This window comes from Bos mutus, chromosome 10 (assembly GCF_027580195.1).
Source record: "Bos mutus isolate GX-2022 chromosome 10, NWIPB_WYAK_1.1, whole genome shotgun sequence".
NCBI lineage: Eukaryota > Metazoa > Chordata > Mammalia > Artiodactyla > Bovidae > Bos > Bos mutus.
Window position 1 is genome coordinate 62,814,754 of NC_091626.1, and position 26,239 is coordinate 62,840,992.

A 26,239-nucleotide genomic window follows, 5' to 3' on the forward strand; every position below is an offset into this window, starting at 1 on the left:
AAGCCCAGATAGGACTAAATTGAACAACAATTTGGCACCAATGTAAAAAATGTCAGCGACAACCATTAGTGTTTATTATTAACCATTCCCATTAGGTTTAGCTCTTTTTCTAAGGTGACAAGCTTTTTAAAGAAGAGACTAACAAAGAAACAGGTTTGTTTTGTTTTAAATAACAGGACTAGTGTTCACACACCCAGGAGTAAATCTTTTTACCAGAGCTTCTCTTGAGATGTGAGTCTTGGGGATCAATTGTAAATTGCATAAAATGTATAAAATCATTTGATACCAAAGGGCTGTTGCCAAATGCTTACTAGTTTTTAAGTCCGAAGTGGACACTGAACAAAGGTCTGACATGCCATCTGTAGTTGGTGAGACAAATTGACAAGCCCTTGATCCAGTCTAATCTTTTTTTTTTACAAGAAGTAATTCTTATGGTGATTTTCACAATATTACCCCAAACATTTTAATGTTGTTCTGAACTGTTTTCATTTATTGAGGTATAGTTGATTCATGAAGTAGAGAGGCATTTATACGCACCTTTGGACCAAGAGCTCCTCTACCAGGTCATGTTCTAGGAAAAGGAGGGATCTGGATCCTTAAAACAGTCTTTGTTTTAAGCTGTGTTATGCTGTGCTTTGTATTCAGAATGAGAGAAAGTAAACTATACTTCCTCCTACATTTTCTACCCCACTATTAGCAACTACTTTTTCCCCCTGATGTTTTTTAAAATTACATTTTTAAAAATGATTTAAAAAGTGATGCTTTGATCCTTGGATATGACACCAAAAGCACAGGGCAAAAAAAGAAAAAATAGATAAATTGAATTTCATGAAATTAAAACATTTTGCTCATCAAAAGACACTATCAAGATAATGAAAAAAGACAACTCACAAAATGGGAAAAATATTTGCAAATAATATACCTGATAATTAATATCCAGAGTATATAAAAACTCCTGCATCTCAACAATAGCAACAACCAAAAGAACGGAACAACCAAATTCAGAGTAAAAGGACTTCCCTGGCAGTCCAGTGATTAAGACTGTGCTCCCATTGCAGGGGTCATGGTTTCAATCCCTGGTTAGGGAAGATCCTACGTGCTGCATGGGGTGGCCAAAAAGCAAACAAACAAGAAAAGCAACAATCAAAACTGAGCAAAGGACTTGAATAGATGTTTTGCCACCTGACCAATAAGCACTTGAAAAGATGCTCAGCATAATTAATAAGAGAAATACAAATCAAAGCCACAGTGATATACCACTTCATACCCCACTAGAATGACTGTACTTTTAAAATGAAAATAAGTGTTGGAGAGGGTGTGGAGAAGTTGGAACCTTTGTGGACCGCAGGTGAGAACATACAATGTTGCAGCCTTTGTGGAAAACAGTTTGGTGGTCCCTCAAAAAGGTAAACAGAATTAACAAGTGATCTAGGAATTCTGTTCTTAGGTAGGTATGCACCCAAAAGAATTGAAAACAGATATTTAAACAAAACTTGTACACAGGAATATTCATAGCAGCATTATTCACAATAGCCAAAAGATGAAAACAATCCAGTGTCCATCAGCAGATGAATATATAAACAAAATGTGGTATATACTTACAGTGGAATAGCAATAGAAAGGAATGAAATTATGATACATGTTACAATGTGTGTAAGCCTTGAAGATATTTTGCCAAGTGAAATAAGCCAGACAGAAAAAAGTAAATGTATTATTTCACTTAGATGAGGTATCTAGAATAGGCAAATTTATAGAAACCAAAAGGAGAGAATAGAGTTACTAGGAGCTAGGGGGCAGAGGGAATACAAGTTACAGCATTTCTGTTTCAGTTGATGAAAAAGTTTTGAAAATAATAGTGATGATGGTTCCTCTCACAAAGTAACAGCTTTTTATTGTTGGCAATTTGGGAATCAAAGAAAAAGGAGAAATCCTAAATTGCAAAGAAGAAAGTCATAAATCATCCAGAGATAAAGCCACTATTATAATTATGTTATGTTATTCATATACTTCTTTTAACAAATTGGTGCCCATCTCTCTATATTTGTAGTCTTTTTTGTTTATAGAGGAAAATACCATGAGCATTTTCCTGTAACATTAAATGGTCTGCTATAACATTTTAAATAGCTACACATTATTCCATGTTAAGGATGTATCATGATTGATTTAGGTAAGTTGTTGTTCATTTGTTGTTCAGTTGCTAAGACATGTCCAACTTTTTGTGACCCCCATGGATTGCAGCACGCCAGGCTTCCACATCCTTCACTGTCTCCCCAAATTTGCTCAAACTCATGTCCATTGAGTCACTGATGCCATCCAACCATCTCATCCTCTGTCTTCCTCTTCTCCTCTTGCCCTCAATCTTTCCCAGTATCAGGGTCTTTTCTAAGGAGTCTGCTCTTGTGGCCAGACTATTGGAGCTTCAGCTTTAGCATCAGTCCTTCCAGTGAGTATTCGGGGTTGATTTCCTTTAGGATAGACTGGTTTGATCTTCTTGAAGTCCAAGAGATTCTCATGAGTCTTCTCCAGCACCACAGTTCAAAAGCATCAATTCTTTGGGACTCAGCCTTCTTTATGGTCCAACTCTCACATCCATACATGACTACTGGAAAAAACCATAGCTTTGACTATATGGACCTTTGTCAGCAAAGAGTTGTCTCTGCTTTTTAAAATGCTGTCTAGGTTTGTCATAGCTTTACTTCCCAGGAAGCAAGCATCTTTTAATTTCATGGCTGCAGTCACCATCTGCAGTGATTTTGGAGCCCAAGAAAATAAAATCTGTCACTGTTTCCACTTTTTCCCCATCTATTTGCCATGAAGTGATGGGACCAGATGCCATGATCTTCTTTGAATGTTGAGTTTTAAGCCAGTTTTTAAGCCAGCTCTCCTTTTTCACTTTCATCAAGAGGCCCTTTAGTTCCTCTTCACTTTCTGCCATTAGAGTGGTATCATCTGCATATTCTCTTGTTGTTCATATTTCTCCTAGCAGTCTTGATTCCAGCTTGTGATTCATCCAGCCTAGCATTTCGCATGGTGTACTCTGCATGTAAGTTAAATAAACAGGGTGACAGTATACAGCCATAACGTATTCCTTTCCCAATTTTGAACCAGTCCGTTGTTCCATGTCTGGTTCTGTTTGCTTCTTGACCTACATACAGATCTCTCAGGAGACAGCTAAGGTGGTCTGGTATTCCCATCTCTTTAAGAATTTTCCACAGTTTGTTGTGATCCACATAGTCAAAGGCTTTAGTGTAGTCAATGAAGCAGAAGTAGATTTTTTAATTCCCTTGCTTTTTCTGTAATCCAGCGGATGTTCACAGTTGGATCAAACCCATGTCTCCTGTGTCTCTTGCATTGGCAGACGGGTTCCTTACCACTAGCACTACCTGGGAAGCCCAAGACATGAGAATTTGCAGCTCTTTAAGAACTGAGCTTCATTTCTCGTGTCATCAATAAAATACTCGTAGACAAAGGGAACACAGTTTCCTTTGCAAAGGGTCCCTTTGCATGGCCCTCCCTATGCAAAGGTTCTGAATCCACAGATTCAACCAAGCATGAAACAAAAGTCTTCAGAAAAAAAAAAATTCTGAAAAGCAAAACTTGAATTTGCCACTCACTGGGAACTGCTAGCATTTTATTTACAACTGTTTACATTGCTTTTACATTGTATTAAGTATTATAAGTACTCTAGTGATGATTTAATATATATGAAAGGATGTACATTGGTTATATGCAAATATTGTGCTATTTTATATTAGGGACTTGAGTATTCTCAGATTTTAGTACTGGGCAAGGGGTAGGAGGTATTCTAGAACCAATCCCCTACAGATACTGAGGGATGACTGTATGTGTTTCATGATAACCTTGCAGCTTGGGACTTTTGAGTTTCTATCTCCTGTTCTTTTTTCTATTTCTGTCCTCTTGGTGCCTTTTGCTTACTTTGACATTTTCTTTTTGCTTCTTGCCTCTTCTGCTCCATATATTTTTCTCTTTGCCACCAATATGCAGTTTTTATTGCTGCTTCTATTTATTTTCTGGTAGAGAGAGGTCAAACATAAAATCAATGAGCTGCTTCTCAGCCAAAAATAAACCTGTAAGTGTTGATGTCTTTCACTCCAGTACACAATTTTATTCTCAAGTACAGTACATGGACTATTTAGTGTCTTACACCTGGAAATGTGAGCTGCTGAGAACCAAAAAAGTATATCCTCATCTTGCGAGACAGCATAGTTAAAAATACAGGCTCTAGTTTAGAGCCAGACTGATTTGGACTCAGATCCTGGCTTTGCATCTTGTTTAGCTATGTTACATTGGAACAAATTGCTCTAAGCTTCCATTTCTTCATCTGTACAATGGGAATGATAATATTTTGGGGGTTGTTGAGAGGATTAAATATAAGATAATACATGGAAGGCTCTTAAACACAGTAAGTGGGAACTATTATCTTGAAAGCCATCAAGCCTTCACAGAAATAATGTACACGCCACCTCCCCCACCAAAAATTTAAAAAAAAAAAAAATCAAAGAAAGCAACAAAGCATTTAACCCATTTTATGTGGGACTAAGCATCCTTTTGTATCATTTAGGATTTGGGAAGCCTCTTCAACAAAGTTAGGAGATTAAATTGGAGTCTAAATCTTAATTCAATGGGCATATTCAGTATGTGATGATGGTTAAGGTCTAGGATACTACTGATGGTTCATCTCATAGATGGAAGGGGAAGATGGATACTTATTGCCAAACTTAAAACAGATTTTGTCTGACAGCAGGACATAAGTAAAAGGCAAGAATTTGAACTGACTGCGGTTTTGATTGGTTGGAGAAATTCAGATATTTGCTTTTAAATATGAACCCAATGTAATAAAAACATGTTGGGTTTCTACAGTGTTTAACCCTAAGGTGATTTTGAAGAAGTAGAATTTTAACTTTAAGTGAAGCATCAGAAATTTAAGACCCCCTTTCCTTGTATTTGTTGTTCAGAAAGAAAATCTAAATCTGTATACTACATTTTAATACCATAAACTTGTGCACACTTCATTGATTTTTCTTCATGTTAAGAGAAAAAATATTTCTGATGTGTTAAATAAACCTTTGGAGATAAATTAGCAGCATGACTTAATTTACCCATTGCTGTCAGTCACCTTCAGTTCAGTTCAGTTCAGTTCAGTCGCTCAGTCATGTCCAACTCTTTGTGACCCCATGAATCGCAGCACGCTAGGCCTCCCTGTCCATCACCAACTCCCGGAGTTCACTCAGACTCATATCCATCGAGTCGGTGATGCCATCCAGCCATCTCATCCTCTGTCGTCCCCTTCTCCTCCTGCCCCCAGTCCCTCCCAGCATCAGAGTCTTTTCCAGTGAGTCAACTCTTTGCATGAGGTGGCCAAAGTACCGGAGTTTCAGCTTTAGCATCATTCCTTCCAAAGAAATCCCAGGGCTGATCTCCTTCAGAATGGACTGGTTGGATCTCCTTGCAGTCCAAGGGACTCTCAAGAGTCTTCTCCAACACCACAGTTCAAAAGCATCAATTCTTCGGCACTCAGCTTTCTTCACAGTCCAACTCTCACATCCATACATGACCACAGGAAAAACCATAGCCTTGACTAGACGGACCTTTGTTGGCAAAGTAATGTCTCTGCTTTTGAGTATGCTATCTAGGTTGGTCATAACTTTCCTTCCAAGGAGTAAGCGTCTTTTAATTTCTTGGCTGCAGTCACCATCTGCAGTGATTTTGGAGCCCAGAAAAATAAAGTCTGACACTGTTTCCCCATCTATTTCCCATGAAGTGATGGGACCAGATGCCATGATCTTAGTTTTCTGACTGTTGAGCTTTAAGCCAACTCTCTCACTCTGCTCTTTCACTTTCATCAAGAGGCTCTTCAGTTCCTCTTCACTTTCTGCCATAGGGTGGTGTCATCTGCATATCTGAGGTTATTGATATTTCTCTCGGCAATCTTGATTCCAGCTTGTGCTTCTTCCAGCCCAGCGTTTCTCATGATGTACTCTGCGTATAAGTTAAATAAGCAGGGTGACAATATATAGCCTTGATGTACTCCTTTTCCTATTTGGAACCAGTCTGTTGTTCCATGTCCAGTTCTAACTGTTGCTTCCTGACCTGCATACAGGTTTCTCAAGAGGCAGGTCAGGTGGTCTGGTATTCCCATCTTTTTCAGAATGTTCCACAGTTTATTGTGATCCACACAGTCAAAGGCTTTGGCATAGTCAATAAAGCAGAAATAGATGGTCACCTTCAGACAACAGCAAAAAACAAAACAAATACCATAAACTGATTATTGTTGGTAAGGATGTTGTCACTTAGGCTTTCCAACACTTCTTTCCTGAGCTCTAACCTGTGTGCACATGCACTCATGCTGCTGGAAATTTGGTGAACCACACTGGGTTGGTAATCAGAAAATAACTGGAATTTTTAAGAAAGTATTTGAGGAGTTCCTATACCCCTTGTCATCCCATCAATCAAAGGTGAGATCTGGTGCCTATCCAAACCCTGCCTTGATGGATTGAACCAGTATTGGGGTTATTCATCCTGTTTAGCAGTTACTGAGTACCTACTAAGTATTTATGTAGGTAAAGGGAAAAAATGTAGATATTACCTCTTCTAATATAGCATCATTGGGATTTTGACAGGGTAGCACAGGTTATTTTTCATTTTTTACATGCAAATGTAGCGGCTCAGTAGGACTCCCCTGGTGGGTCAGATGGTAAAGAATCTACCCACAATGTGGGAGACCTGGGTTCAATCCCTGGGTCAGGAAAATTCCCCTGGAGAAGGGAATGGCAACCCATTCCAGTATCCTTGCCTGGAGGATTCCATGGAGAGAGGAGCCTGGTGGGCTGTAGTCCACAGTCCACGGGGTTGCAAAGAATCGGCTACGACTGAGCGGCTTAACACACACACACACACACACACACACACACACACACACACACTCAGTAGAACTAATTTGACAGTTCAGAAACAAGCCCTAACTTATACACAAACTAAGGGAAATGGAAACGGGTTTTTAGTAATATAGGTATTGGGGAAACCCTCTGTGAGGAGAAAAAAAAAATTGATTCACAGACCTATCTTATACTCTCTAAGTTTACATAAAGGTATACATATCTGTAATTGACACGTTGTATACTTTAAATGTCTGAAAATTTTACTTGTCAATTATATATTGATTTTTAAAAATAATTCTAAAATAAAATAATTTCCAAAATAGAAAAAAATAAGTTCTATGTGTACATCTATGTGTATATAAATACACATATATATTCAAGATTCTTAGATAATGTGGTTTTTTTTAACTTTTATAAAGTCCTTCAGTTAAATTAATACATAAGTAAATATCCAAATTTCTAGATGAAAAGGCTTAGCATAAATGGAAGAAATCACAAAGATTGATGGATTTGTTATGTTAGAAATGTAAAACCTTCACTAAATCAACAACTTCGCCTAACGCTAGTCCTATTTACTTTCAAATGAGCCAGAATTAAAAGAAATTTATACCTTGACATATTTTTGCCATATAATGCCAAAAAGACAGCTTTGGTTCCAAAATTTGTGGAGTTTTTTTTTTTTCACGTTTGATTTGTATATGGGAGCTCATATTCAGGAAATTTTATAATTGAAGTACCGTCAAATAAATAATGTGTAAATAAGCCCACCAAACAACATGTGTTAAAAGTTCTATGAATGATATAGCTACTAATAATGATATTATTGATATTCTACTAATAAAAAACTAAGATCATGGCATCTGGTCCCATCACTTCATGGCAGATAGATGGGGAAACAATGGAAACAGTGAGAGACTTTATTTCCTTGGGCTCCAAAATCACTATGGATGGTGACTGCAGCCATGAAATTAAAAGACACTTGCTCCTTGGAAGAAAAGCCATGACAAACCTAGACAGTGTATTAAAAAGCAGAGACATTACTTTATCGACAAAAGTCTATATAGTCAAAGCTTTGGTTTATCCAGTAGTCATGTATGGATCAGAGAAGGCAATGGCATCCCACTGTAGTACTCTTGCCTGGAAAATCCCATGGATGGAGGAGCCTGGTAGGCTACAATCCATGGGGTCGCTGAGGGTCGGACACGACTGAGCGACTTCACTTTCACTTTTCACTTTTATGCATTGGAGAAGGAAATGGCAACCCACTCCAGTGTTCTTGCCTGGAGAATCCCAGGGACAGTGGAGCCTGGTGGGCTACTGTCTATAGGGTCACACAGTCGGACACGACTGAAGTGACTTGGCAGCAGCGTATGGATGGGAGAGTTGGACCATAAAGAAAGCTGAGCACCAAAGAATTGATGCTTTCGAACTGTGGTGCTGGAGAAGACTCCTCAGAGTCCCTTGGACAGCAAGGAGATCAAACCAGTCAATTCTAAAGGAAGTCAGTCCTGAATATTCATTGGAAGGACTGATGCTGAAGCTGAAGCTCCAATATTTTGGCCACCTGATGTGAAGAACGGACTCATTGGAAAAGACTCTAATGCTGGGAAAGATTGAAGGCAGGAGAAGGGGATGACAGAGGATGAGATGGTTGGATGGTATCACCAACTCGATGGACATGAGTTTGAGTAAACTCCAGGAGTTGGTAATGGACAGGGAGGCCTGGCATGCTGCAGTCCATGCGGTTGCAAAAAGTCAGACATGACTGAGTGACTGGACTGAACTGAATGATGTAGCAGATGCCATATAATCAAGAACTGAAAGAGATCACATTTGGCTAAGTTACAGAGCTGAGTTCATTTTCAGCTTCTTTTGAAAGGGTTACTCTGGGTGAGGTAGCTGAGCAGACCGCAGCAGCTCTTCTGCAGCCTAGTTATTTTTAACTAGGAGACCAGGTAACTGCAGTAGGTACCTGTTGTTATAATGGATTAGTTAGGAGCAGTGAGCCATTGCTTAGCTTCTTTTCAGTTAAGGGAGGGAGTGCCCAGTCAGTTTAATCACTAGCATTGGAGGGGAGAGAATGTAACGGGAGCTTTTAAGAGGACTATATGAGAAGGACCTATGACCTAAAGGTTTATAAGCTGCTTTGGTAGTGATAACTGAGAGTGAAGGCCTGGTTAAAAGTTTTGTCACCTGTGTTCTCCAGACATCAACACTATAGTTTTCTACAGATGCTCCCATCTCAGGGAGGAAGTGGAAACTGGTTTCTATTCACATATTATGTGTTAGCTCTCTCACCTTACTCTCTGATTAACCACTGCCATCACCACAACCCCACCATCCTCAGCTCTCTGCGTGCTAGAATTTCGGTTATTCAAATTAAAAAAAAAATTATAACATGCAGTCTTAGAACTCAGTCACTCTCCATCATTATACCCCATATTACATGAGACACTGAAAGTCTATACAGAATACACACCATTCCTGTTTCTAGACAGGGCTTCTATCTGGGTATATCAGATGCCTGTAGTCTTGAGGAGCTACTACATGTACATTCAACAATAACTTCAAGCCAATTTTTAAAAAAATTATTACTAATCTTTAAGGAACCCCTTGTATCCTTAGGCAGGTTAGAGTATTCTTTACCTACTCTTGTTATTTCTCTGATCTCTTACATTGCTAGAGGCTGGTGATAATGTCCTCAGTTTTATATTAAGAGTTCTGTCCCTTGATTCTAAATTATATGCTTCCCGGAATCAGAGACTGAAAATTATACAACCCCACTTCTCCACCCCAAACACATACAAATAGTACAATGTTTTGAATAAATAGTTTTTTGTAGGATTAGAAACCATTATGGGGTTTGAGTTGCCTGTGACTTAAATTTCTTAGCAGTGTCCAGGATGTCCCACTATCCTGGACACTGTATGCAAGCCAAAAGGCAATAAAATTGGTAGAGGAGCCATCAAGTTGTTAATGAGTCATAAATTACCTCTTACTCGTTATATTGTAAAAGGAAACTTGAGTTACAAAAGACAATCTGGTTGTTCTAGCACCATCTAGAGGAAGGCATAGAAATGGTTAACAGATTTTACAACAGCACCATATCAGTTCATTTAATATCAGTTCATATCAGTCCAAATACACATCCTTCCTGTCTCTCCTTTTGCACTAAATATGTCATGATATAATAAGGTATAATTCATTTGGCCATTCAGCCAAACTTTACTCTCTTTTTATCAGCTCCTGGCTGATAGCATGTTACCTTTTTGTGTGTTTATCTGTTCCAGCTGGGTTGTAAGATAGGATAGGGCTTAAAAAAAAAAAGGATGTGGGATCTGTCAGTTGTGGTACGCAGGCTCTTAATTATGGCGTATGGGACCTAGTTCCTTGACCAGGGATCGAACCTGCACCCCTTGCATGGGAGCATGGAGTCTCAGCCACTGGACCACCAGGGAAGTCCCTATAACTTATTTTAATCTATTGGTACACTAATCAGTAATTAACAAGAATTTTTTTAGCATGAAATATTAGACTTTTTCAGATCTTCTTCCTGCTGTTCGACACGTAGCCTCAGCTCATTATCACATGGTTTCACTCTTCCTTACGTGTGCCAAGCTCATCCCAGATCCTCTTAAAAGTTAGAAAATCCTACCTATTCTTCTCTGATCTGTCTATACCACAGTATGTGTGCTGCTGCTGCTGCTGCTAAGTCGCTTCAGTCGTGTCCAACTCTGTGCGACCCCATAGACGGCAGCCCACCAGGCTCCCCCGTCCCTGGGATTCTCCAGGCAAGAACACTGGAGTGGGTTGCCATTTCCTTCTCCATTGCATGAAAGTGAAAAGTGAAAGTGAAGTCGCTGTCATGTCTGACTCAGCGACCCCATGGACTGCAGCCCACCAGGTTCCTCTGTCCATGGGAGTTTCCAGGCAAGAGTACTGGAGTGGGGTGCCTTTGCCTTCTCCAACAGTATGTGTAGCATATTTTTTAAAATAATGATTGGATATATATTCATTTTCCCTCCCCCTAAACAGGGTAAAATTTTCAGTTAAGGTTTGAATCTCCACTAGCACTTGGCATAATGATGAAGTATAATAAGTAATGTATATTTGCTGGCTCATTGCATGAAAGCAGTGTTTGAGGCATATTCATCTGAGAGCAGTTTAACTGGCTGGATTGACAGAAAGAATTAAAGATTGGAGTTAGGAGCATAATTCAGTCTGTTAGAATAATCTAGAGGTAAGTTAATGAGGACTTGGTTCTGATGGTTGTGGTTGGGGATGGGGAAGAAGATATTATTCAGAGAGAGTTCAAAGGCAGAATAGACAGGCCATGGTGACTGGCTTGTATCCAGATGCCACAGAAAGCCAGCTGTGCTTCCTCTTTTTATTGCCTTTTCATTTTGCCCCAGATTTCCTGCTTTCTTCAGAGATCATCAGTTGCCTCTCTTTAGGGTCCTGAATTCTCATAACTTAGAATTCCAACGGGGCAAGTGGATCCCCACAAGGCAAAACTGACAATAGTCATAGAACTGGCTGGTCCCCAAGTTTCTGTCACCCAGCATGAAGATGGCTGCAGCTTAGTTAACATCTCCATGAAAAGGCAGAAGTAAAAGAATGCTTGGGTTGTATGCCTTAAGTCAGCAGTTTTTAAACTTTAGACTTAGGACTCCTTTTCATCCTTAATAATTAGTAAGGAACTCTAAGAGCTTTTGTTTAGTATGTATTGATAGTATCATTATTGACATTTGCCATGGTAGAAATTAAAACAGAATCTGTTAAAAATATATTTATTAATCTATTTTAAAATAACAATAATAAACCTGTTACATGTTAACATATTTATGAAAAAATAATTACAGTTTCTAAAACAAAAATTTAGTAAAAACAGTAGTAGTATTTTACATTTTTACAAATCTTTTTAATGTCTTGCTTAATAGGAGACACTCTGGATTCTGATATGTACTTCTGTATCCAATCTGTCAAAATATCATGTCATACCTCCTCTGGAAAACTCTTATGTACACTCAGGATAGAATGAAAATAAAAATCCAAATTTGTCTTAGTATTATTATGAAAATAGTTTTGAGTCTGCAAACCCCTTGAAACTGTCTTTGGGACTGTCAGACATCCCTGAACCATACTTTGAGAATCCATACCTTAAGCAATGCTTTTTAGTTTCTCTGTCTAAGAGAGTCTTAAAGATGTATGTTTCATTTTATAGACATGTGTAAGCATTCTTGGCATCTATATTGAGACCCTCATTACCTATTAGTAGAAAAAACGTACTTAAAAGTGGAATAAAAACAAGTCTTCAATTTAAAAAATTTTTGTTTATTGGACATTGATCATACACCCCATACTGCTTTCAAAGCTCATGACAAATTAATTGTAGAGAGTTACCAAAAATGATTTTGTCTGACTAACTGATTCCTTTGGTTAATATCAATAGAATTTTTCCCCATGGACTTTGCATTGCAAATATAACAGATAGAATCATGCAATTAATGCATGTGGAGTGTATATGGCCATGAAGTCAGGTAAGAGCACCATAGGGCCTGATAATAGAGTTATATTAGTATTAACTCCTTGATTTCCTCATCTAAAGTAGATTATAAGAAGAAAGTTGGATGTGATAGAGAGCTTGGAAATATGGAAATGACTACTACTGCAAAAGGTAGACATGTTGGGCTTCCCTGGTGGTCCAGTGGGTGGAAGTCCACCTGCCAATGCTAATCCAGTAAAAGCAAAACACAAAACTCAACTGAGAAGTCTGGTCTCAATGAACAGAGTCTTGAACCCTTAATATTTCAGTAACCTTTAAAGGGACATTCCTTTACCACACCACAAGATAATCATATCTAGAATAATGTCCCTGAGTCATGAAGAAAAATATTAAAATATACTTCATATATTGAATCCTCAATTTATGAATGGCTTTTCTTCCAAAGTTAATTTAACTTTCAAAAACATTTATTTATAGGAGCAGCTAAGTAATTATTATTTTGGGTCCCAATCTTATCTATTCAACAAAGAACCTTTGAGTGCTTAATGTCAATAGAAATGTTTCGGTTAGCTCTCATTTATAGCTTTGTTTCAGTGAAGGAATACACTAAGGCCAAAGCCTGGGCATATATACTGTTTCCCTCCGGCCTCCATTATTTGTCGTATAAGATGCTGCTATCACGGTCTGCAATTACAGTCCAAGTGCCGAATTCAGTCCACTGCCAATTTTTGTAATTTCACTGAAACACAGCCATAACCCATTCATTTGTGTATTGTTTGTGACTGTGCTACAAGAATTGAGAAGTTACCATAGAGACTGTGTGGCCTGCAAAGGCTAAAATAATTTGCTGTGGGTTCCTGACATTAAAGGTTTATAAACCGCTCGTCTACACATTCTGGCTTGCCCTGATCTCTGACCTCATTTCTTCCCACTCTTCTTACCCCACTTCAGTCTCATCCCACTTTGCTCTTCCTGAAAACACGCCAAGCACGTTCTCACTACAGTGCCTTGGCACCTGCTTTCTCCTCTGCTTCAAATGTCCCTCCGTCTAACTTCCTCATGCTCACACTCTCAGGTTTCTCTGCTTGCATGTCATCTTCTCAGTGTTTCTCTGCTTGCATGTCATCTTCTCAGTGAGGCTTCTCTTGACTGCCTATTGTAAAATAGCAACATCCCATTCCTCGCATTCTTTATTCTTTTGCTCCTGTTTCATTTTTCTCTGTAGGGCTTACACTGTCTAACATATATTTACTTGTTCTCTGTCTCCCATCACTTGAATATAAATTGTATAAGAGCAAGAGCTGTCAATTCTGTGCATTGCTATATCCCAGATACTCTGTGCCAAAGTAGATATTCATTTGTTGAAGGGAGCGAGGGATGTAGGTAGGAGGCAAAGGGAGATTTGCATGTTAATCTGGACTTCCCTGGTGGCTCAGATGGTAAACATCTGCCTACAGTGTGGGAGACCTGGGTTCAATCCCTGTGTTGGGAAGATCTCCTGGAGAAGGAAATGGCAACCCACTCCAGTATTCTTGCCTGGAAAATCCCAAGGACGGAGGAGCCTGGTAAGCTACAGTCCATGGGGTCCACAAAGAGTCGGACACGACTGAGCGACTTCACTTTCACTTCTGTCCTTTATAGTTGTTGGCAAATTGGGATTGAAACAAGATTTAAAAGCAGCATATAGCTACATACTTCTGTTTCCATTTGAAAACTCGAGGCTACTGGCAAACTCAATCTCATGTGACCTCTTGCCCCAACCTCTTTTTTCAGTGCCGTGAGAGCAAACAGCTGTCCTTGTTTATCTTTGTTCTCCATACTAGTCCAGTGTAGGCTCTTAGTATTTTCTCCCAGCCCAGAAATGGACCTTGGTATCTTCTTAGTTGGGTTTTTTTTTATATATATAACTTCAATACTTCCCATAATGCCTGGCAAGTAATAGAAGCTCAGTAAATATTTGCTCCATGAAGGAATAAGTTAAATTAATTCTTTGTCGACTTAGGATAAAATACTATCATAGGTTTTCTGTTGTTGTATAACAAATTATCCCCAAAATGTAAGGATCTAAAACTTAAAACTTTCTGTGGGTCAGCAATTCAAGAATGGCTTAAGTAGCTGGTTCTGTCTCAAGGTTGCTCGTGAAATTGTAGTCAGAATGTCAGCTGGACTGCTATCATCTGAAAGCTTATTTGAGGATCACTTCCAAGTTGGCTCACTCACAGGGCTGTTAGCAGAAGGCCTCAGTCTCTGGCCTCATGCACCTCTCCATAGGATAGGCTATTTCAGTGTCCTTATGACACAGTAGGTAACTTCCTCAAGAGAAGTAATCCAAGAAGAAAAACATTGCCTTTTATCATCTAGTCTGAGAAGGCTACGTCCACCACATTCTTGTTTGTTATAAGCAGGTAGCTAAATGTAACCCACACTCAACGTGAAGGGAATTAGACCTCTCTTTTTTTTCCACATGATATATATTTTTTTAATTGGAGGAAAATTGCTTTACAGTGTTGTGATGGTTTCTGCCATACAACAATGAAAAGCAGCCATAATTATACATATATCACCTTCCTCTAGAGCCTCCATCCTCTCCCTCATGCCACCCAATAGAGCATCACAGAGCATCTCTCTGGACTCCCTGTAGCAGCTTCTCACCCGCTGTCTACTTTACGCATGGTAGTGTATGATCCCACTCTTTCCCCAGTGTGTCCACAAGTCCGTTCCCTGTATCTACATCTCCATTCCTTCCCTGCAGATAGGTTCATGAATAACATTTTTTCTAGATTCCATATATATGCATTAATATATGATACATGTTTTTCTCTTTCTGACTTCACTCTGTATAACAGGCTTTTAGGTTCATCCACCTCGCTAGATAGAACTGATTCAGATTTGTTCTTTTTTATGGCTGAGTAATGTTCCATTGTATATATGTACCACATCTTCTTTATCCATTCATCTGTCGATGGACACCTAGGTTGCTTCCATGTCCTAGCTATTGTAAATAGTGCTGTTGTGAACATTGAGTTACATGTTATACTTCTCCTTTCTGAAGGGAAGAATATCAAAGAATTTGTGGTCATATTTTAAAACTTCCACAGTTACTTTGATACTCCGAATTGAATAAAGAGACATTTCCCATTTACAGGAAGTGAGACAGGGTTTCAGAGATGGTGTTATCCTGCCACTTATTTGCCCTTTTCAAGTATATTATTGCCTGTGTGCTTTCCTAAAGGGAAAAACATTTTTGAAATAGTCCTACCAAAATTAATTACTATTTTTACCTTTTTTTGAATAGGTAACACATGTATATGGCACAAAAATTCAACAGTAAAATTAATATACAATGAAAAACAAGTTTCTTTCCCCTGAATTCCAGCCACCCAGTTGCCCTCCGTAGGGAAAACCACTAATACTAGTTTATTCATCCTTTAAGAGACCTTCCGTGCACTTAGGAACAGATATTTATATGCTTGTTTGTTTTTTACACAGTGGTAGCATACTGTAATTGCTGTTCTGTATCTTGCTTTTTTTTTTTTTGCCTGTATATCTCAGACTTTGTTCCATATCAGTTTGTTTAATAGTTGCTTTGTTCTTTTTAATAGCTGCATAGTATCCCATCATGTGGATGTTCAAAAACGTATTTAATTGCTTCTTCATTGAAGCACATTTAGTTTCCCATCTTTTGCTATTGTAAACACTGCTGCTGCGAGCACCTTGTTCATTTTGTACACTGAGAATATTTGTGGATAAATACCTTCAAGTGGATTTGTTGGGTTAAGGAGTATGTGTTTTTTGAAAGATAATGCCAGATTGCCACCAGGGCTTGAACCAGCTTTATACACCCACCAACAACATATGAATTTCCTGTGCCCCTCTAGGCATAGTAACAGTAGAAACATGTAGAAAGGTTGCCAATAAATAAAGGATTATTATGCATATTTTACACTTCAGGCCTGACACTATGCCCTGGCGTATGTTGACACCAATTTTTTTTTTTTGTTTTGAAAGTTTTTTAAATGAAGTATAGTTGATTTACAATGTTGTATCAGTTTCTTATGTATTTGGCTGTGCTGGGTCTTAGTTGCAGCACATGGGATCTTCATTTTATCGTGTGAGGTCTTTGGTTGGGGCACATGGGCTCTCTAGTTGTGGCACACGGACTCTCCAGGTGCGGCACACGGACTCTCCAGGTGCGGCACACGGGCTCTCCAGGTGCGGCACATGGGCTGTCTAGGTGCAGCATGAAGGCTCAGTAGTTGCAGCATGAAAGATTGGTTGCCCTGCAGCATGGGGGATTTTAGTTCCCTGACCAGGGACCAAACCCACGTCCCCTGCACTGGAAGGCTGATTCTTAACAGGACCGCCAGGGAAGTCCCATACAATGTAGTGTTAGTTTCTGGTGTTAAAATATTGTTTGTTGATTAACCTCAGGGGAGATAGACTTTCTCTGTGGAAGTTGACTGAGTTGGTAACCATATCCCAGAGTTTTTAATTCTTTGACAGAATAGAATGCTCCTGAGAGAGAACTTAATACCTGCTGTCAGATCAGATCAGATCAGTCACTCAGTCATGTCCGACTCTTTGCGACCCCATGAATCGCAGCACGCCAGGCCTCCCTGTCCATCACCAACTCCCGGAGTTCACTCACACTCACGTCCATCGGGTCAGTAATGCCATCCAGCCATCTCATCCTCTGTCGTCCCCTTCTCCTCCTGCCCCCAATCCCTCCCAGCATCAGAGTCTTTTCCAGTGAGTCAACTCTTCACATGAGGTGGCCAAAGTACTGGAGTTTCAGCTTTAGCATCATTCCTTCCAAAGAAATCCCAGGGCTGATCTCCTTCAGAATGGACTGGTTGGATCTCCTTGCAGTCCAAGGGACTCTCAAGAGTCTTCTCCAACTCCACACTTCAAAAGCATCAATTCTTCGGTGCTCAGCCTTCTTCACAGTCCAACTCTCACATCCATACATGACCACAGGAAAAACCATAGCCTTGACTAGACGAACCTTTGTTGGCAAAGTAATGTCTCTGCTTTTGAATATGCTATCTAGGTTGGTCATAACTTTCCTTCCAAGGAGTAAGCGTCTTTTAATTTCTTGGCTGCAGTCACCATCTGCAGTGATTTTGGAGCCCAGAAAAATAAAGTCTGACACTGTTTCCCCATCTATTTCCCATGAAGTGGTGGGACCGGATGCCATGATCTTCGTTTTCTGAATGTTGAGTTTTAAGCCAACTTTTTCACTCTCCACTTTAACCTTCATCAAGAGGCTTTTTAGTTCCTCTTCACTTTTTGCCATAAGGGTGATGTCATCTGCATATCTGAGGTTATTAATATTTCTCCCGGCAGTCTTGATTCCAGCTTGTGCTTCTTCCAGCCCAGCGTTTCTCATGATGTACTCTGCATACAAGTTAAATAAACAGGGTGACAATATACAGCCTTGACTAACTCCTTTTCCTATTTGGAACCAGTCTCTTGTTCCATGTCCAGTTCTAACTGTTGCTTCCTGACCTGCATACAAATTTTTCAAGAGGCAGATCAGGTGGTCTGGTATTCCCATCTCTTTCAGAATTTTCCACACTTAATTGTGATCCACACAGTCAAAGGCTTTGGCATAGTCGATAAAGCAGAAATAGATGTTTTTCTGGAACTCTCTTGCTTTTTCCATGATCCAGCGGATGTTGGCAATTTGATCTCTGGTTCCTCTGCCTTTTCTAAAACCAGCTTGAACATCAGGAAGTTCACGGTTCACATATTGCTGAAGCCTGGCTTGGAGAATTTTTGAGCATTACTTTACTAGCGTGTGAGATGAGTGCAACTGTGCGGTAGTTTGAGCATTCTTTGGCATTGCCTTTCTTTGGGATTGGAATGAAAACTGACCTTTTCCAGGCTTGTGGCCACTGCTGAGTTTTCCAAATTTGCTGGATTGCTTTAATGTTTTATTGAAGTATAACATAAATAAATGCATAAATATTAAGTACATGATTTGATGACTTTTTACATATTTATATGGCTGTGTGACCACTACCTGTATCCAGAATTAGAACATTACCAGTTCCCCTTGAGGATTCTGTCATGCCCTCTGCAGTCAATACCATCCCAAAAGGTAACCACCATTCTGATTTCTACCATTATAGATGAGTTTTCCTATCTTGAAATGTTATCACAGAGTATGTACTCTTGTTTGGCTTCTTTCACTTAACATCATGTCTGTGAGATTCATCCATTACGTGGTGTGTAGCAGTAGTTCATTCTTTAGAGCTTTATAGTATTACATTATGAATATACCATAATTTATCCATTCTACTTTTTACAGACATTTGTGTTATTTCTAGTTTGGGACTATTATGAGTGAAGCTGCTATGAAGATTCTTTTACATGTCTTTTGTTAAATATGAGTTCTTGTTTCTGAGAATTGCTGGGTCATAGATTTGTTGTTGTTGTTCATTGCTCAGTTGTGTCCAATTCTCTGTGACCCCATGGACTGCAGCATGCCAGGCTTCCCTGTCCATCACTGTCTCCCAGAGTTTGCTCAAACTCATGTCCATCGAGTCAATGATGCCATCCAACTATCTCATCCTCTGTTGCCCTCTTCTCCTCCTGTTCTCAGTCTTTCCCAGCATCAGGGTCTTTTCCAATGAGTTGGCCCTTTGCATCAGGTGGCCAAAAAAGTATTGGAGTTTCAGTATCAAAATGAGTACTTCCAATGAATATTCAGGACTGATTTCCTTTAGGACTGACTGGTTTGATCTCTTTGCTGTCCAAGGGACTCTCAAGAGTCTTCTCTAATACCGTAGTTTGAAAGCATCAATTCTTTGGAGCTCAGCCTTCTTTATGGTCCAACTGTCACATCCGTACATGACTACTGGAAAAACCGTAGCTTTGACTATACGAACCTTTGTCGGCAAAGTGATGTCTCTGCTTTTAATACACTGTCTAGATTTGTCATAGCTTTTCTTCCAAGGAGCAGGCATCTTTTAATTTCATGGTTGCAGTCACCAGCCACAGTGATCTTGGAGCCCAAGAAAATAAAGTCTATCACTATTTTCAGTGTCAGAGGTTGGGTCATAGGGTAGATTATGTTTAGCTTTACAAGATCTGCTTAGAAATACATGAGTTTGGTAGAAATAAAATAGCTTTCCAGAGTGCTTTACCAATATATACTCCCACTCAGCTAAAATTTTTTTCTACCAGGTAAATAATATCTGAAATGACATGCCTTATATTTCTTGCCTTGTATTTTCTTTAGCTTAAGTCTTTCATCATTGGTAAGAATCCATAGGAAATAATATTTTATTAGTCATTTATACTTTTAAATGCTTGAGTTTCACAGCCTTTCACCGAATCACAGAATTTTAGAGGTCTAGTCCTGTAACAAAGGAAGATAAAGTAGCTTGCCCAGAATCATACAGTTGGTTACTAACTCAGTTGAATACAGTAGATGCTTATTCAACTCACAAAATAAACCATTACTGTATTCAAACACTAGTAAGACTCCCACTATGTATAAGAATGGAACTACTAGTAAGTTTTTCTTTTATTGACTTAAATAAAACTGCCAAATATTGCTTCAGCAAAGAAGTGTTCATTCAGGACAGACAGAGAAATGCAGTTTGGGATCTGCAGCTGTGATGAGCCACATGCAAGTCCCACTTTTATAGATGGGAAATGGAAGTTGGGGAGCTAGAGAAAACAAAGAAACCCTGATTGAGTCCTTGCCAAGAAAGAAGAGGATACATTCTTCTTCCTTTTGGGCTCTGCTGTTATCACAGGGCATAAGAACACCTTCAAGTCTTACAGTTCTACTTAGGTTTTTGCTTATTAATTTTTTGCACATCCCCCCTCCCTTTTAATCAAGATCTTTCTCTGAAAGTATCACTGACCAAAAGTCAGTTTAGGTAGTTTGAGTAGGTTTTTGTCTCTCAGTGCCAAGAAGGACCTTTCCTGGGTGTAAGATCTCCCGCCAGAGGGAAAGTACAGATTAGAAACCTATTTGCAGTTACATCCTAGTGACAAGGGAAGGCAGAAGGGAGAATTCACAATCACTTCTTATCTAAAGTCCATATGTTATCAAGATCTTAAATATTTCAGATCATCTGAAGTGTTATGTCAAATAATCAGAAGTTTGGCAGTAAACTTACAATAGGGCTGGTCCAGGTGTCTTGGGAAAGCTGGCTCAGTGGATGTTGTTACTTCATTTCTGGGAAATCTTCATTTTCAGATAACCAGATACTGTGAGGTCCTCAGGGTTTGCTGCTTTCTTTACTTGTATCACATGATTCCCCAAGAGTCTGTTCCTTGGAGTTAGGTGGTACAGGAGTTGGTGGTGCCTGATAGGGGCCTTTGCAATGAGGTATAAGAGAGTTCTTTCCCAGTAGATGAAATCTCCAGGTTACTGGGTGTAATGCTTACAGTCTTCACCTTCCCCAGGGTGCACTGTGAAAAAGACTGCGCTGTCAAGCGTGGTTATTTTTAATAGAAGCAGTTAGGCCTCTGCAATATTGGACTATCTCTCCTTTTATTACTTGTGGGTCAAAAGAAGCAGGAGCCAAGTGCATCGGACATCTTATTACTATCTCAAAGGGTGAGAGTTTATGACTTCTAAAAAGGGTAGATCTGAAATATGGAAGGACTAACAACAACAGTTTTAGCCAAGGTATTTGGAGGGCCTCCAACAATTTTGCAAATTGAATCTTAAAAAAAAAAAATATGTGTGTGCATGTATTTGGCTGTCAGGTCTTAATTGCAGCACAGGGATCTCTGATCTTCACTGTGGCATGCAGGGTTTAGTTGTGACACAGGGAATCTGGTTCCCTGAACAAGGATCGAACCTGGGCCCCCTGCTTTGGGAGCAAGGAGTCTTAGCCTCTGGACCACCAGGAGGCATGCATGAGTGCTCAGTTGCTCAGTCGTTGACAGCTTCATTTATGACCTCATGAACTGTAGTCCACCAGGCTCCTCTGTCTATGGGATTTCCCAGGCAAGGATACTGAAGTGGGTTGCCATGCCCTCCTCCAAGGGATCTTGCTGACCCAGGGATCGAACCCACATCTCTTGCATCTCCTGCATTGGCAGGTGGGTTCATTACCACTGGCCACCTGGGAGGCCCTAGTTAGAGAGCTAAAGGTGCTTAAAGTACTTAAATGTGTAACAATTTCTTTTCCAATGTCCTGACTCTTTGCAATAGTAGCAGAAACTGGGGGATTTGGGTTTTGTTTAGGAGGCTTCATCTGCTGGATTTGAAGATTAAGAATTTTGGTGGTCTCCCATTTAGTCATTCATTTAGCGTGCAAGAGAGCTAGTTTGTCAGATTAAATCTCAAGCGGACACAGTTTCCCATTCTATTGTGGTCCTTTTTAGTAGAAGGGAAAGCTCCCAGTTCAGCTCATTAATAAACATAGAGTTGAAAATTTCTCAGGTGGCATCAACATGTGAAGGAAGACCAGAATTTTTTTTAATTTGAATTTGACTTAATATTTATGAACAATTCACCAGATTTTTCTGTGCAGACCTGAATTTTGTTTCGATTAACAGGCTTTGAAAAAGCCCTAGGAATTGCTCAGTGAAGTTGCTTAGCAATAGCTCAAACCTGATCATATAGTAAGTTAGTGGGCTGGTCTCCCAGTCATTATTCTAGAGACATTTCAGGATTTTCCCAATTAGAAGTTTTCCTCCAGTGCTGGGCCTAGCTTTCACCAACATGTATATGAACTGGCTAATTTAAGCCAGGGAAGCCTGTTTGGTAAATTTGAGTGATTATATTAAATTCCTCAGCAAATCTGTGAGGGTCTTCCATTACTTTGGGAAAATCTTTGACAATGGCTTACGGTTCAGTGTAAGGGAATATAAGAAATTAGAGGTTTAACCTCGAATCCTGCTCAGAAGACTTAATTTTAAAGGGACAGGTTTTAACAATTTGAGAAGAACAGGGAACTGGGAGAGTTTCAGAAATGGGATAAGTTCCAGGAGAAAATCTGTATGAGGGAACCGAGGGCATGGAGGAGGCACCGGCAGTATAGAAGGGAGGCACGGAGGCAGAGTCTGTCCCCAGGAAGCCAAGGGACAGAGACAAGATGGTGCTGAGGGTGGAGGGCAAAGGTTGGTGCTGGAAACAGACGTTTGAGTCATTAGATGCGAAGAAATAACAGCAAAAGGTATTGAAGAAAAGCAAGCAGAACAGCAAGAAGAAAATCAGGCCAGAGTGGTGTCCTTGTCCTGAAGACCAAATGAAGAAAATGTTTCAAGAAGGAGATGGTGAAAGACTTCCCTAGTGGCTCAGTGGTAAAGAATCTGCCTGCTAATGCAGGAGACACGGGTTCAATCCCTGGTCTTGGAAGATCCCTGGAAGATGCCAAGGAGCAACTAAGGCCGTGCACCACAACTACTGAGACTGCGAGCCCTAGAGCCTGTGCTCTCCCGCAAGAGAAGCCACCGTAATGAGGGACCTGCACATGACAACGAAGAGTAGACCCAGCTCTCTGCAACTAGAAAAAGCCTGAGCAGCAGTGAAGACCCAGCAGAGTCAAAACATACAAGTTTAATAAAAAAGGAGAGTGGTCAACTGAGCTGATTGGATGACCTCACCTATTCAATGGACATGAACTTGGGCAAACTCCAGGAGATGGTGAGTGACAGGAAGGCCTGGCATGCTGCAGTCCATGAGGTCACAGAGTCGGACACGACTTGGTGACTGAACAGCAACTGAGCAGGCAGGAAGCTACTAGATCCCTGAGGGAAAGAATATACTTAGTGGAAATGGTGACAACGAGGGCTCTGGAGGTAAAATTTGCTTTTCCAACTATTGTGCCAGTATCAGTCTTGATTGCACAACTGTTTTGAACTGTCCTCTGAAACAAAGTAGTGCTGCTTTGGCATCAAGTTGTCTTAACACTGTCACTCCTGTGACTTGGGAGAACCTGACTGCTGCCTCATACCAAGTCATTTCCCCTTTACTGTGTTCCTGTGTTGATCACCTTTAAGAAGGGATAATACTCAACACTCTAAAACTTAATAATGGTTTATTGAGATTATGTCTGTGAGGTCCATGGTAAATACGCAGATAACCACCTAGAGAAACACAAAGCAATACTTCTACTTTTAGCATTATTATTATCTTTAAATATGCCAAGCCTTTCCTTATTTTGTGAACACTTATTCAAAATAGGGAACTTTCTCAAATGAAAACCAATTTTTCTCTTTCTCTTCAGCCTCCTTGCTGCCCTATAGTTAGCCCCTAACAGTGAAACTAGGTCTGTTAAGTGTTATTTTCTGCTTTTTCCTTCCTGTCCTCTTATTCGCCCAGCTGTCTCAAGCCAGAACCTTGTAGGAAGAGAGTTATATTTCAGAAAACTGTTTGCTCTGACATTTAAACAAGCTTCCATTTTGTTTTTCCATATTAGAATTTTTTCTCTTCCCCTTGTCCACTTCCAGCACTCTGTCTGACCTGTCATCTTTTCAGTTCATTCATTATTGTTAAGGTTTGCAGATTATACCAGAGGAAGGAGACAGATTTATAAACGTGTGTTCCTGGCCAGCTGTTTCAAGAGGAGGAATAACATTCTTATTATTATTGTATACCTGCTCTCTGTATACAGCTGTGCTCATCTGCCCTTGTTAATGAGGCACCTACTTCGAAGTCTTACCTTGTCTAGAAATAAATGGATTCTGCTCCTATTCAAATTGGTTATCCAGTAATCAGATCAGGTTATCACTGGGAGGAGACATCCATATGAATTCACTTTGCTAACAGCCAGAGAGAATTTTGCCCAATTGCTTTCTTAGGAGGTCTGTCTGTGTATATACACACACACACGCACACACACACACAGCTGAATCACTTTGCTATACACTTGGAACTAACACAACATTGTAAATTATACTTCAGTTTAAAAAGTAAATATATGAGAGAAAAAAAATGGTTAAAAAAAAAAAATCCAATTGACTAAACCAAAGTTCTTTCCTGCCCTGATTTCATTAGATTGAGATTTTCTATTAGGATAATCTTTTTTTTTTCAGCTCCCTTGTCTGTTCTGGTTATATGATAGAGCATTCTAAAATATGATTCCAAAGAGAACAGGAGCATTAAAAACGTACCCTTGATAAGGAATGACTGTTACTTACAGTCATTTAAATTTTTTAAAAACTCAGTACATTGGATAAATTCTATCCTGTATGTTGTAGTCAAAGAAAATATTATAAGTTGCAAAAATCAAAAACAAAGAGAAAAGAATATGAAAGATCAGTATGAGTCCTTAGGAAAAAAAAATAATGAAAGAAATGGCAGAAATTTAAAATATAATAGTAAAAGTGAAAATTTCCTAGAAGATGAAGGAAATCCCTTAGCATCAAAAGACAAAGAAATGGGAAGTAGGTTGGAAAGATAAGAGGATTAGTCTAGAAGGTCCAAATAGGAGTTCCAGTAAGCAAGAACAAGCAACAAGTATAACTAATAAGAAGACAGAAAATTAACAAGGATGTGCAAGATTTGAAAAACATTATCAATCAACTTGATCTATATAGGCTACCCAACAACTGCAGAACATACATTTTGAAATATTCTTTTCAAGCGCACATGGGATATTCTTCAAGATAGGCCATATTTTATACCTAAATTGATTCTCAATAAATTTAAGAGGATTGAAGTCATATGTAGTATGTTCTCTAACTACAGTAGAATTATATTAGAAATCAGAAACAAAAAGATAGTTGGAAAATTCCCAGGTATTTGAAAATTTGACAACACTTCTAAATAAACCCAGAATTTTAAAAAAAAAAGGGAAACTAGAAAATGTTTTGACCTGAATGATAATAAAAACATTAAAACTTGTGAAATGCAACTAAAGTGGGCTATGAGGGTAATTTATACCTTCAATGCTTATATTAGAAAAGAAAAAAAGATCTAAAACAGGTGTTGGCTAATGTTTTCTATAAAGGGCCAAATAGTAAATATTTTAGGCTTTGAGGGCCATATCATCTCTATGACTCACACTCAGCTCTGTCCGCCTTGAGGTGTGAAATCAGGCATAGACAGTGGGTAAATGAATAAATGTGGCTATGTTCCAATAAAACTTTTATTTCTGAGCAATATCTGAATTTCATATAATTTCAGATGACATAAAATATTATTCTTTATCATTTTTTTCTACCACTAAAAATGTAAAAACCATTCTTAGCTTGTTAAAGATACCTTTAAAATATTTCATGGTAGAATGTTCATGATCTTGTGATAAGACATAAAAATCACAAACCATAAAGGAAAAGCTTAATATATTTTACTTCATTAAATATAAAACTAACCAAAAATAATTTAGAATTAAGGCAAAACAAACAAACAAAAAGTCCATGTCGGGGAATTCCCTGGAGATCCAGTGGTTAGTACTCCACTCTCGCTGACAAGGGCCCACGTTCAATCCCTGGTTGGGAAACTTAAGAAATCATTAAGCCATGCAGTGTGGCCAAGGGAAAAAAAAAAAGGCAAACCAAACAAAAAAAGGTCCATGTCAGACATTTTATACCATGTTAAATTCCAGATGGATGAAAGAGTCAAATATAAAAATTCAAACCATAAAAATACCAGGAGAAGCCATAAGAAAAAAAAAAAATGAAGTGATGGACTGGGGAAAGCCTTTTGAAATATGACAAAAATTCTGAAGCCATGGAGACAACCTAAAAGTAAAGAATTTCTGCCTAGCAATAACCACCATTAACAAGTAACAAATATTTGTTTTTGCGACCCCATGGACTACAGCACGCCAGGCTTCCCTGTCCATTGCCAACTCTCGGAGCTTGCTCAGACTCAGGTCCATCAAGTCAGTGATTCCATCCAACCATCTTATCC

The 26,239-nt window shown here is 39.2% G+C and overlaps 1 protein-coding gene and 1 non-coding gene across 6 annotated transcripts in view; both read left to right on the plus strand.

Annotated features, from left to right (window-relative positions):
* Positions 1-26,239, plus strand: part of ZNF609 (zinc finger protein 609) — a 201,647-nt gene that overhangs the window by 161,460 nt on the left and 13,948 nt on the right. The gene's annotated exons all lie outside the window — the stretch shown is intronic.
* On the plus strand, positions 5,022-5,149 carry LOC138989626 (small nucleolar RNA SNORA19). The gene has a single exon (XR_011465883.1). It is a non-coding gene; the product is annotated as a small nucleolar RNA SNORA19 (small nucleolar RNA).